Source organism: Ambystoma mexicanum, chromosome 11, assembly GCF_040938575.1.
Source record: "Ambystoma mexicanum isolate Mex_15411 chromosome 11, UKY_AmexF1_1, whole genome shotgun sequence".
Lineage (NCBI taxonomy): Eukaryota > Metazoa > Chordata > Amphibia > Caudata > Ambystomatidae > Ambystoma > Ambystoma mexicanum.
Window position 1 is genome coordinate 1,450,504,467 of NC_090934.1, and position 12,633 is coordinate 1,450,517,099.

Below are 12,633 nucleotides of genomic sequence, written 5' to 3' on the forward strand. Positions count from 1 at the left end.
TAGGTATGAGGAATTCAATGCAAGTGGTCTGTCCAAGGATAGGCGTTGTTTGAGATGATGTTGGAGGCACAGTTGTGATCCATGACCCAATCAAGGGTGCAGCCCTTAGAGTGGGTTGGGGTGAGTACTCCTTGTGAGAATCCGAAGTCTGTTAGTACTGTTGCTAGGGTTGCAGCAGCTTTATCTTTAGGGTCATTATATCCTAGGTTTAGATCTCCTAGCAGGAGGATCTTGGAGGATTTTTAATGTTGCTACTGAGACGGTGAGAGAGGTGGCCTTGGAAGTCCGCTGGGAGTCCAGGATGTATGTACAAGATGTGGATATTGATAACATTATTAGGGGAGAGCGTGAGCTTAACTGAGCATATCCGCACTACCATCCCATGTACTAGGGTCTGATAGCCTGATGGATAATGAGGCTTTGTGGATGAGGGCGTCTCCCCCCTCCAATCCTATCCGGTCTATCTCGTTTTATGATGGGATAGCCTGGGGGAAGGACAAGGGCAAGTGCAATAGCTGGGCAGGAAGCATCCTTGAGCCATGTTTGTGATGCTTAGTAGGTCAAGATCATGGGTAGATAGTAGGTCATTTATCTCTAGTGCATGTGCAGGTAGTGAGCGTACGTTCAGCAATGCACATTTGAGAGGAGGGTATTGTGTGCCTGGGTGTATTTTAGTATTAAGGAGTGGGGTGTATTTTAGTATTAAGGAGTGATGTTGGGTAATTATTGTGGCGTGCTGTATTGTGGGGCTTGGTGTGAAGTGGTGCTGTGGCAGGCTTGAATGGTGATGAGGGCGGGATAGCGTTTCTGCTTCTGATGGTTTGATATGTTGGCGTAGTGCGGGTACCGAGTCTGGAATTTCTTGAGGTGGTGGTCATGGGTGAACAGAGGGGATGTAAGGGCAGTGTTCGGTTTCTAAGTATGTGGAGTCTGTCTGCTAGGACAGGGGGCTGAGACTAAATGCTGTTATGGACAGGTAATGAAGCATGCGAGTTCAATTCAATACCGTGGTTGTGGTGTGCAGGGTGTGGGTGAGGTGGAAGTAGGGCCATAATTGTGAGCGCTAAAGCGATGGCAGTGAGAATGGTTGGTTTCAGTGTGGCACAAAGAGAGAGGGTGCATGACTCTCTATTGTTAATGGAGTATGTTGTCTTGTGCAGCATGATAGTGGTGGGGTCACTGAGGTGGCGTGCTGCCGGTGTGTGGGGGGAGACCGTGGTGTGATGACTCATCTATTAGGGTGGAGGAGCAGTGGTTGGGGGGGGAGGTTGCTCGGTTAAGGTGAGATGGCTAGTCTGAATAGTACTAAACAACAATGCCTAGAGACTAAATTCAGTGCTGTTAAGAAATGTTGTATAGCGGTAGGTCAAGGGGGCATGTGTAGGTCTTTGTAGTGGTGCCTGGATTCAGAATTGCGAGAAAGGCAGGAGAAGATAGGTAGTGTAAGAGGTACAGGTTTAACAGTTCTACAATACCTGGCTACAAGTTGGCATATTCTACAGTGCCTAGATACGAATTTTAGCGATGGGGCTTGAAATGCTAGGTTGTCACAGATATGGGTTACATAATATGCAGTACCTCGGTCCAAAAACAGTGCGTGGGGGTGGCATGCCAATGAAGGTAAGTCACAGATACATTTGAACTGGGTACGAGTTTAAGAGTATGGGCCAGAGGAATTCACAAGGATGGGAACCTCTCGAGTGATTGCGTAATCTCGCGCTGCTAGATCAGATGTGTGGCAGTGGGAGCCTAGTGCAGCACATGTTTGTGAGACATATTGCTGCAAACAAAGTATTAGAGCATCACTGATGAATAGCAGTGGGAGCGTTAAGCGGCTTAAGTCAAGTAGCAAGTATTGTGCTACAGCTAGATGCCGTGCATCGGGTATGTTGAGCACTTTTTCGTTTTACGGTATGTTTATGGTGCTGGAAGTAGTAGCGCACGGTCTACGACTTACTGTGGGATGGAATGGATTAGGTGAACATCCGCGGCACGGCTACTGGTGGGCACCCAGACGAGGGGCGTGGATGATCACGAGTGTGTGGGAGCACAATGAGGCAGCGTGTCATCGCCTTGCGCCGGTTGTGCACGGTCAGCACAGTCAGCTCTGCCTTCTTGGTCGGACCTGTTACACGTTTGGGTAGTCTCATAGTAACCCCCCCCCCCAGCCTACCGGGTCAAAAACCCCTACCGAGGTGTCAAGCCGTTCGAGCTGATCCAGTACAAGTGATAGATAATCCGCAGTGACTTGGAAGAGGTGGGCTTGTGTATGGTTTGGCAATCAAAGGGTTGCCAAGTGAGAAACCAACATTCTCCAGCAAGGGGTCTGGCATGGATTCACATGCTCATGGCCACCAACCCACCTATTTTTGCCTGTTTTAGTAAATTCGTATTTAGGTTGCCTGTTTTAGTAATTTGCTTTTAGGTTGCCTGTATCTGTCCACTAGCCACCAACCCACCTATTTTGGCCTGATTTAGTAAATCTGCACTTTAGGCTGCCTGTACATGCCCAACAGCTATTAGACCGCGCTCACCTATCTTCGCCTGCACGATCAAAGTTTAGGTTGACAGCAGTCCTAGCCACCTACATTAGCTGACTATGTATATACCACTATTCTACACAGTTCTACTCAGAACCATCCTCTATTTGACCACCCTTCACGACATGAACTTATCCCAACCACAGAACCAACTACCTCATGGAAGTGTACCCCTGGAGCAAGCCAACATGGCCACTAAACCCTGCAGCCTCCAACAACGAAACTTAAGACTTCGCGCCAGACTCTCAAGAATTTATGACCCTCAATCCAATGCCCAATCCGCCTCGAACCACAATAGGCATTCCATGCATACCACGAACATTCCAACACACGCAGATAACATTGCCCAACACCGACTACAACTTAACAGTCAAATCTTTAGAGAATCCACCTCCCCCAAAATGCCAACACAAAATCCAACCTCCCCCTGCCCCATATACCCTACATGGAATAAAAGGTGGCTTAATAAATGCCCGTTCTATGGTAGCCCATGCCACCGAAATAGCGGACATAATCCAAAACGAGAACTTGGACCTCCTGGCCATCACGGAATCCTGGCTTCATCCCGCAGCAGGACCAGCCATCATGCTAGCTATTCCAGACAATTACACTCTTATACGCATGGATCGCACCACGTCTAGAGGCGGTGGCCTTGCTATAATTGTCAAAAATAATCTAACCCTAAGACTAGCCTCACCTCATAATACCAACTCCTGTGAATCCCTCACAGCTAAACTTTCCATTGCCAAAAATCAAACCATCACCATCAACCTGATATACCGACCGCCAGGCCCCCTAGGCTCCTTTGAGGAAGACCTCATGAACCTATTATCTGACCACTTAAACTCTACTCAATGTCTCATCCTAGGCGACTTCAACCTCGGATTCAATTACTCACGTGACCCCAATGCCCTACAAATTAACAGCACCCTTGAGGAACTAGGATTTACTCAAAAGATTACAGATCCCGCACATATCAAAGGAAGGACCCTTGATTGGATTGCCGAACATAATTGCCCAAACACTATCACTTCCATAATGCCTCAGTTATGGCCTGACCACCACATGATATCCTTCACCCTAGAAGCCACCACACCCATGAACAACAGTATCTTAGCTCCCACTGCACCTACCAGAAACAAGAAAAATAATACCCATGAAAATCTCATCCCCCTCATTCTCCCCACTCTAAACTCCCATCTCGGAACAGTCCGACCCTGCCTCCATGGTAGAAAGGTACAATGAAGTGATGCTTGCCTCTCTGGACGCTATTGCACCACTGAAAATTAGGAAGAGCAAACCCCGCCAACACCTAAATACCTGGTTCACACCCCTACTGAAAGACATCAGACAAAAGAAACGCCCAAGCGAAAAAACCTGGAGATCAGACCCCTCAGACATCAATAAAAATAACCTGAAGAATTTAGCCACCCTTTACAAAAAAGAAATCATCCTTGCGAAACAAACATCCTACAACACCCAAGTCAAATCCAACATCAAAGAATTGTTCGCCATCCTAAAGGAAGTAGAATCCCCTATCAAAGCCCCCGATTCCTGCCTCAAGGATAAGAACTGGTGCACAGGCATACAAAATGCCCTTGCCAACAAGATAACAATGCTTCAGACGAAGATTAATAACAAAAAAGCTTCCACAACTGTCCCATATATTGTCAACATAGGCACCCCATCCAAGGCGACTACTAACTCATTACAAACTCTGAAATCCACTCCTTCACCACCCACACTGGACATCCCTCCCTTCTACTTTCGCAAAGTCTCCACCAAAGAAGTTGAGAAAGTCATCCTCACTATCAAACCCTCTAACTGCCAGGGCGACCCATGTCCAGCCTATCATAAAAGATGCCGCCCGCGAACTCTCACCCTTCATTACTAAACTCATAAACGTCTTTCACATCAGGTACCATACCTAGCAACCTGAAACAGTCCTGGGTCCTCCCCCCTCCTCAAAAAGCAAACTTTGGACCCCTCCATCCCAACCAATTACCGCCCCATAACCACTGTGCTGTTTCTACTGAAAATCTTAGATAAAGTAGCTTACTTATAAATTCAGCACCACTTGGAACTAAACCACCTCCTAGGAGTTCGACAATCCGGCTTCAGACCACAGCATGGTACTGAGACTGCACTCCTAGACCTTAAGGCACAAATAGACACACTAAGAGACAAAGGTACGACTTCACTCCTAATACTCCTTGACCTCTCTGCCGCACTCGATCTGGTATACCATGCAATACTCTGCAAACATCTGGTCACGGCAGCCTGCTTCTCCCATGAAGCAGTCGCATGGATCCAGTCCTTCCTAAATAACAGGACAATGCAAGTTTTCTCTCCTCTAGCAGCTGCAGACCCTGCACCTATTTCATGCGGCGTACCCCAAGGATCATGTGTATCTCCTACACTTTACAATATTTTCACAAAGCCCCTTTTCGATGATCTAGACGGTCTAGGTATCACCTACACTAACTATGCAGACGATATACCGATCCTCATCCCGTTGACGGGAGATTATGAAAAGGATTTGGCCTTTGTGAATAGCATCTACCTCATCATCCAGGCATGGATGGCCTCCCACGGACTATGCCTGAATGATGACAAAACCAAACTCCTCATTCTAGGCACCTCATCCAACATCAAAAAACTAGGTCCCAACTATGACTCCTTCATAATTGACAATAATATCATTACTGTGGCCAAAGTAGTCAAAACACTCGGCTTCTACATAGACTCTACGCTGGCTTTTGGTAAACAAGTGAGTGCCATGGCCTCAGCCACCTCCTACACCTGCAAGTTAATTAGAGCAGCCAAACCTTACCTCTCACCCAATAACTGTCACCCTAGCAAGGGCACTAATCCTGTCGAAGCTAGATTACTGCAATGCCCTCTACATAGGTAGTAACAAACACATCACCGCCAAAATACAGACACTTCAAAATAATGCCCGGAGAGCCGCCCTAAACTTCCCTAAAAACGCCCATATATCAGACCTTGGGAGATCCACCAACTGGCTCTCCACAAAAGACAAAATCCTCCTTAAAACAGCATCTCTCACACACAAATGTCTTAACCGCGCAGCCCCGCAATACCTTATAGACAGATTCACCAGACAAACAGCTTCTCGCCCCCTAAGAAAAGCTAATTCCAATCTTTTGTTAGTACCAAGATTCAAACTCACTAAATCTGGTGGGAGCAGCTTTGCTGTTAAAGCAGCACAATATTGGAACTCCCTTCCCCCTACTCTAAGGGAAGATCTCCCCTACCGGCAATTTAGATCCAATCTGATTCAACGGCTAAAAGAACATGATGCCTAACCTCCACCCACTGACAACTGGGATATTATATATATTTTGTATATCTGTTTTGCTTTATTTATGTGTCACACGTGTATTCTTGTAAATTTACTGTATATACATCTGCGATTCTTTTGACTATACATGTCTACAGCCTTGTAACCGTAGCTGTACCTCCTTGTTTAATATGTAACTGTAACCTAAGTTGAACAACCCTCTTTTTGCCTTCGCGCCCGAATACCTCTGGGTCTGGTGCGCAATACAAATAAACAAACAAACATCATGAATATTCCCCGTCGTCAGGCTGGGAATCCTCGGTAAAGAAAATATCAGTATCAGTTTCGTTTCTGATCTGTCTTTCTTAGTAACCAATCACTGATCTCTGGGTCATACTGCCCCCAGCCAATGACTGCCCTCTCCCTAAGCCCCGCCTCTGGCAGCCATCCTCAGATTTTTACTGCACGCTCAAGTGTTGGGAGTCCTCGTGTTTAGCTCTCGAGTTTCTTTTTTTTACTGCGTTTTCACGCTTTTTCAGGAGATTCTCATTTTTTCGGTTTATTCGAGCCTCAAGCTCCACCGTTTCTACTTCCGACAACGGGTAGCCGTTTCGGAATTCTTCTATGCCCCTCAAGGGTGAAGTTTTCGTCGAGTTTACACTTCTTGGAGGATTCCGGAAGATTTGCGGCCTACCTCAACGGACATGGCCCAGGACAAGGGAAGCTCGACGCCCGGATCCAAGCTGTCCAGGTGCTGCCCTGTATGCGGATTGCAGAACGTTTTCAAGGAGGACGAGCACTCGCGTTGTCTCTGTCTTCATGAGGACAAGACGCACATGGAGAAGGACTGTGCGTTCTGCAAGAACCTTTCGGAACGGACCAAACAAGATTGTCGTTCCCGCCTCGCCGCCTGGCTGGAGAAGGGCACAGCAGGTGAGAAGGCAAAGAAAGTCTGAGCGGGCTTCTAAGTCCTGTGAGGGCGCCCCGGCGACGGGGGCCCAACAGAAGGCCAAGCATTGCGAGTCTGCGGGCACCGGGAGCGCCAAAAGGTAGGGCTCTTCGGCTGCCAGGCGGGGCGCTACTTCCCCGGCACGTTCGACCATGAGCCAGCGCTCTGGTTCGGGGAAGAGGAAGTCCGAGTACCCGGGTAAGCCGCTGGGGTGGACCCGGTCGATCTCGAAGGGGGAGCGAGGTGCTGACCCTCCCCCCAAGGCGAAGGCCCAGGACGCACCTAAGGTGGTGAGGGCCTTGATCCATCCGGCAAAGGCCTCTGCCGAAGTGGTCGCTGCGACCCTGGCGAAGCCGGATGAGACTACGCCAGTGGAAATGGCCTCTGGGCCCAGAGTATCCCTGCCACCGCGGAGGGAATCCTCTTTCCAGCCCATCGTTCAGACCCCCATGAAACCCCCGGCGGAAAAAGGGGGGGGGCGGTGGCCATTGCAGACTCGGAATCAGCCTCTGCGGAGGAGCTGGTAGAAACCGAGAAAGGCCTCGACGAGAGGTCCAAAGGCCTCAACGAGAGCGTAGGCCTCAAGGAGAGGTTCATAGGCCTCAACGAGAGGTTCGAGAGAGTTCGATCCCAGGGAGCGGCCCCTGCTGACGTGATCGAGGATAGCGACGATGGCGACTTAGAGGGCCCAGTGGAACAGCCATCCTGTCCGTTGCAGCCATTACCCGAGCCACAGGATAGCTCGGCAGCCATTTTGTTGGCAATCCAATCCTTATGTACCGAGATAAGGACGAGATTACCACGGACCCTGACGGAGGATCCAGACCCGGGCCCGTCGGGAAGCCCTCCGAACAAGCGGAGGAGAGTCCACCCCGCTCCGGCCTTCGTGCCTGCGAGACCTGTGGACCCCTCGTCCTCTCCAGACCCTAGAGAGGATACAGCGACGGACACAGCGACGGGGACGGACGATGATTGCGGCGATGACACAGCGGACATCCCGTCATCACCCCCCCCCTTGCGGGCTGCCCCAGCCGATGAAATTGGCTCTTTCCACGCCATAATAACCAGGGCATCCGAGCTCTTCCAGCTCTGCCCTGAAGAACAAAAAAAGGAAGGGTTTCTATACCAACGACGAGAGGCGAAGAGGAAGACGGTCCTCGCAGCGCTTTTGCTCGATGACGTCTGGAACGAGGGGTTTGCGGTCCTCAAGAACCCTTCCACGGCACCTGCCAAGAGGGACAGGTACGAGAAGAAGTACCAACTCCCCGATGCCGCCCCCTTGTGCCTCAGGGCCCAGCCCACGCCGGACTCTGTCGTCTCGGCAGCGGCTAAGAAGAAGGCAGTGGGTGCGGCGGCTTCAACTTCCACTTCCCCGCCGGACAGCGAGGGCAAGCAGTTGGACTCCATGGGACGACGAGTCATCTCGGCGGTGACGACGATTAAGGCGGCCAATGCCTTAGCGATCGAGGCCCACTACGACAGGGAGCTCTGGTTCAAGATAGCTCCCCTGCTAGACTTCCTACCTGACAAGAGGGCGGAGGCCCTAGAAATTCTGCAGGAAGGTGAGGCCATTACGGTGGCAACGGACATTGCCGATACCGGTTTTCGCCAACTGGGCAACGGAGTTTGCCTCCGACGACGAGGATGGCTCAAGGCGACAGACTTTCACCAGGACGTCCAGACCAGAGTGTTGGACATGCTGTTCGACGGCAACAACCTCTTTGGTAAGGCGGTGGACGAGTCTCTACAGGCCATCAAGACCGACTCGGAGATGGCCCGGGCCCTAGGGGTGCTTCAACAGCGACGGCCCTTTCAGAGCTCCGGATGCAGACAGTGTGCCTCCAAAGGTTCCAGCCAGCGGTGGCTCCTCCACTTACCGCCAGGCGGCCCGCTCCTCTTCCCAGGAGGCCTACCTAGGTTGCGGCAAGCAGGGGGGATCCCGCCGTCGTCGCCAAGGCCGCCTCCAAGCAAGACTGACCAGGACGTGTTGTCGGGCCCCCATCGAAGCACCCCGGTGGGAGGCCGGCTGACGAAGTTTGTCAGCGTGTGGGAGTCCATCTCCACCGACTGTTGGGTGTTGGACACCCTGGTCAACGGGCACTCGCTGGAATTCCAAAAGAAGTGCCCTCGCATTCCTCCCGTGGCCAGGAAGGAAAATCACGTCCCTCAACTGCTGTTGGAGGTAAGGGCGATGCTCAAAGGTGCCATCGAGCTCGTCCCCAGAAGGCTCAGGGGCTCCGAGTGTACTCAAGGTACTTCCTCATCAGGAAGAAGACAGGCGGTTGGCGCCCCATCCTGGATGTGCGCCGCTTAAACAAGTACATCAAAGCGCAGAAATTCAGGATGGTCACCCTCCAGCACGTGCTGGGACAGCTGTAGGAAGGCGACTTCCTGTCGTCTTTGGACCTGGAGGATGCTTACTTCCACATCCCTATTCTAAAAAGGCACAGGAGGTTCCTCAGGTTCGTGGTTCAGGGACGCCACTACCAATTCAGAGCCTTACCGTACCGTTCGGATTAAAGTCGGCACCCAGGGTTTTCACCAAGTGCCTGGCACCAGTGGCGGCGGGACTGCGCCTGCAGGGGATCCACATTTACCCCTACCTGGACGACTGGCTAATCCGGGCAAGGACAAGGGAACTCGCCGTCTAGCACACGGCGAGGACCGTCCGGTTGCTCACGGAGCTGGGGTTCGCCATCAACTACCCCAAATCACACCTGGCCCCATCGCAGATGGCACGGTTTCTGGGAGCGAAGCTCGATACAGTGGGGCAATTGGCCTCCCCTTCAGAAGAGAGGACCAAGACCATCCTGGGCAAGGTGCGGCGCCTGCTAGCCACGGACGTGGCCAGGGTGAGGTCTGTCAAGTCCCTCCTCGGGATGGTGTCCTCATGCATCTATCTTGTACCCCTTTGCAGACTTCGGATGCGTCCGCTACAGGAGTTCCTCGACGCCCGCTGGCTTCAGGCGAGGGGCTGTTTCGAGGACACGATCCCTCTTGGTGAGGAGTTCTGTCGGGCGATCTCATGGTGGGGCATCCGTGCTCACCTCACAACAGGCACGGAATTTCAAATCCCGGCGTTTCAGGAGATGGTGACGACGGACGCCTCTCTGGAGGGTTGGGGGGCCCACACCGGAGACCTCCATGCAAGAGGCCTTTGGCTCCCAGAGGAGAGGTCTCTACACATCAACATTCTGGAGCTCCGAGCAGTGTTCTGGGCTCTCAATCGTTCCTTCCGTCCCTCAAGGGCAAAGTGGTGAGGATCTTCACCGACAACACCACCACGATGTTCTATATACGGAAGCAAGGCGGCACCAGATCCCCAGCCCTACCCAAGGAGGCCCAGGATCTGTGGCACTGGGCAGTCGCCCAGGGGATGTTTCTGGTTCCCTTCCACCTGGCAGGAATAAAAAACACCATTGCCAACTCACTCAGCAGGGAGCTGCGCTCGTGCCACGAGTGGGAACTGTGCCAGGATCAAGTGGATAGACTCTTCCAACGATGGGGCAAACCCCAGATCGACTTCATCGCCGTCGCGAACAACTCCCAAGTGCCAGAGGTTCGCCAGCAGGTTCCCACAGCCGAGGATCATGGGCGACGCCTTCTCGTTCCCTTGGGACGGCCTGTTTCTATACACGTTCCCTCCATTGCCGTTGCTGCTCCGCCTCATCAACCAGCTCAAGAAGTCCAGGTGCAGGATGATCCTCGTCGCACCGGCGTGGCCGAGGCAGATCTGGTTCCCGGACATTCTGGACTTGTCAACGTCCCCACCAGTCAAACTGCCGACGGACGCTGATCTTCTCTCCAGAGAAGGAGGCGCCATTCTTCATCACGACCCGAGGTCGCTGAACTTGCAGGCCTGGCTCCTGCTGCACTAGAGTTTGGAGGGTACAATATCCCGGCTGACTGCAGAGAGGTTCTTGCAAAGGCCAGGGCGTCCTCAACTCTCAAGTGCTACGGACACAAGTGGAAGAGGTTCTCTGTCTGGTGCCGTGCACAGAAGATTAACTCTCTACAGATTACAGCCCCTCAAGTGCTACCATACTTGCTGTCACTGGCCAAAGCTGGACTAGCTCATGCTTCCATCAATATACATCTGGCAGCGATTTCTCAATACACCAGAACTGCAGGGCGGTCGTCCCTGTGGTCTCATCGCCTGGTGAAGGAGTTTATGAAAGGACTGTTTCGATAGTTCCTGCCGGTGAAGGCTCCAGCCCTGGCGTGGGAGCGCAACGTGGTGCTGACCAGGCTCATGGGCCTGCCATTCTAGCCCTTGCATTCGGCTCCGTTGAAGTTCCTGTCGTGGAAGTCAGCGTTCCTTGTGGCCATCACCTCTGCACGACGCGTGGGAGAGATTCAGGCCCTATCCTGCAAGCCTCCAAACTTGACTTTCCACGAGACGAGGGTAGTGCTGAGGACGCACCTCTCCTTCATGCCCAAGGTGCAGTTGGACTTCTATCTCAACAAGCCCTTGGTGTTACCAGTCTTTTTCCCGTCGCCTTCGTCGCCGGCCGAGAGGACTTTGCACTCGCTGGATGTAGCTAGAGCGCTGAAGTTCTACGTGGACCGAACGAAGAGTTTTCGGAAGACATCACAACTGTTTGTGAACTTTGGACCTGTGAACCAAGGGAAGGCTCTCTCGAAGGCTTCCATTTCCAGATGGCTCTCCGGCTGCATCATGCACTGTCATCGGTTGGCAAACTGACCGTTGCCCGGCCGTCCGAGAGCCCATTCGACCAGAGCGATCGCTGCTACCACGGCGTTCTTGTCTGGTGTGCCCCTGCTGGACATCTGCAGGGCTGCTACGTGGAGGTCGACGCACACCTTCACGAGATTCTACTGCGTCGACCGGGATTCCAGGGAGGAGTCCAGAGTCGGCCAGGCAGCGCTGCGCAACCTGTTAGCTTAAAGTGAGCCTGGTGAGGAGGTAAGAGATGCTTAATGTTGAGCCTTGCCACCTCCCATGGTTGTGCATGTGTGTACTGCTATCTATTCTTATATTCATGAGCATGTGAATCCATGCCAGATCCCATGCTGGAGAACAACAGTTACAGGTAAGTAACTTGTTCCTTTTGCGCCAGATATTTCCTTTCAGCACCATGGTTTTGACATGCAGACATCAAATGGCAGAAATTAAATTGAAAATGTCAGCTATTCATTTGTTTTTAACTACACCTGCAAGATCTGCCTATAGGGGGGCAAGTAGAGGCAGCTAAATCACTGGAGGAGTTCAAGATTGAACCCGTTTAAAAGTCTTACACTGGTTTCCATTGTTTTTAGTGCCTTTGGCAGGGCCCTCTGCGTCTCTAAAAATTGATAAAGCTAGGTGCAGCAGGAATCCTTCCTGTATAAATGGCAGATGCATTGCCTTTTTACAAGTAATATCGAAGTTGCTTTATCTGGAAGACTTGTCTAGGAAATGAGGTAGCTGCTGTTTCCCATGAAACCTGGCTAAGCTGACCACAGCTTTGGAAGTGGATAAATCTACTGCTTCACAAACCCCCTGAACCCCCTCATATACGCCTGGCCCTTTTTCAGATTAATGCCCAAACGGGTGCTGGTAAATGCTAATCCAGCATTGAGAAGCTCAAACTCTAAAACTTTATATGTGTTGGAATGTCGAAGTAAGAGTATGTTGGGTCTGAATACCCCAGAAAACGACTGCTCGGCGCCATGCCCACAACCTGTTTTGATCTAGAAATGTTATGTCCTAAGAGCTAGTTTGTTCCCCTGCTGTCCAAAAACATTAACATTTGTTAGTCCAGGAATAAGTACTAGCCAGACTTAATTCTTCAGCATGGGATGGAACTAGTGAAATGCCAACCATTTTAATGGTGCCA

General features: G+C 51.5%; 1 protein-coding gene across 2 annotated transcripts in view; it reads left to right on the forward strand.

Annotated features, from left to right (window-relative positions):
* The window catches only part of CLPX (caseinolytic mitochondrial matrix peptidase chaperone subunit X), a 417,306-nt gene that overhangs the window by 112,216 nt on the left and 292,457 nt on the right, over positions 1-12,633 (forward strand). The gene's annotated exons all lie outside the window — the stretch shown is intronic.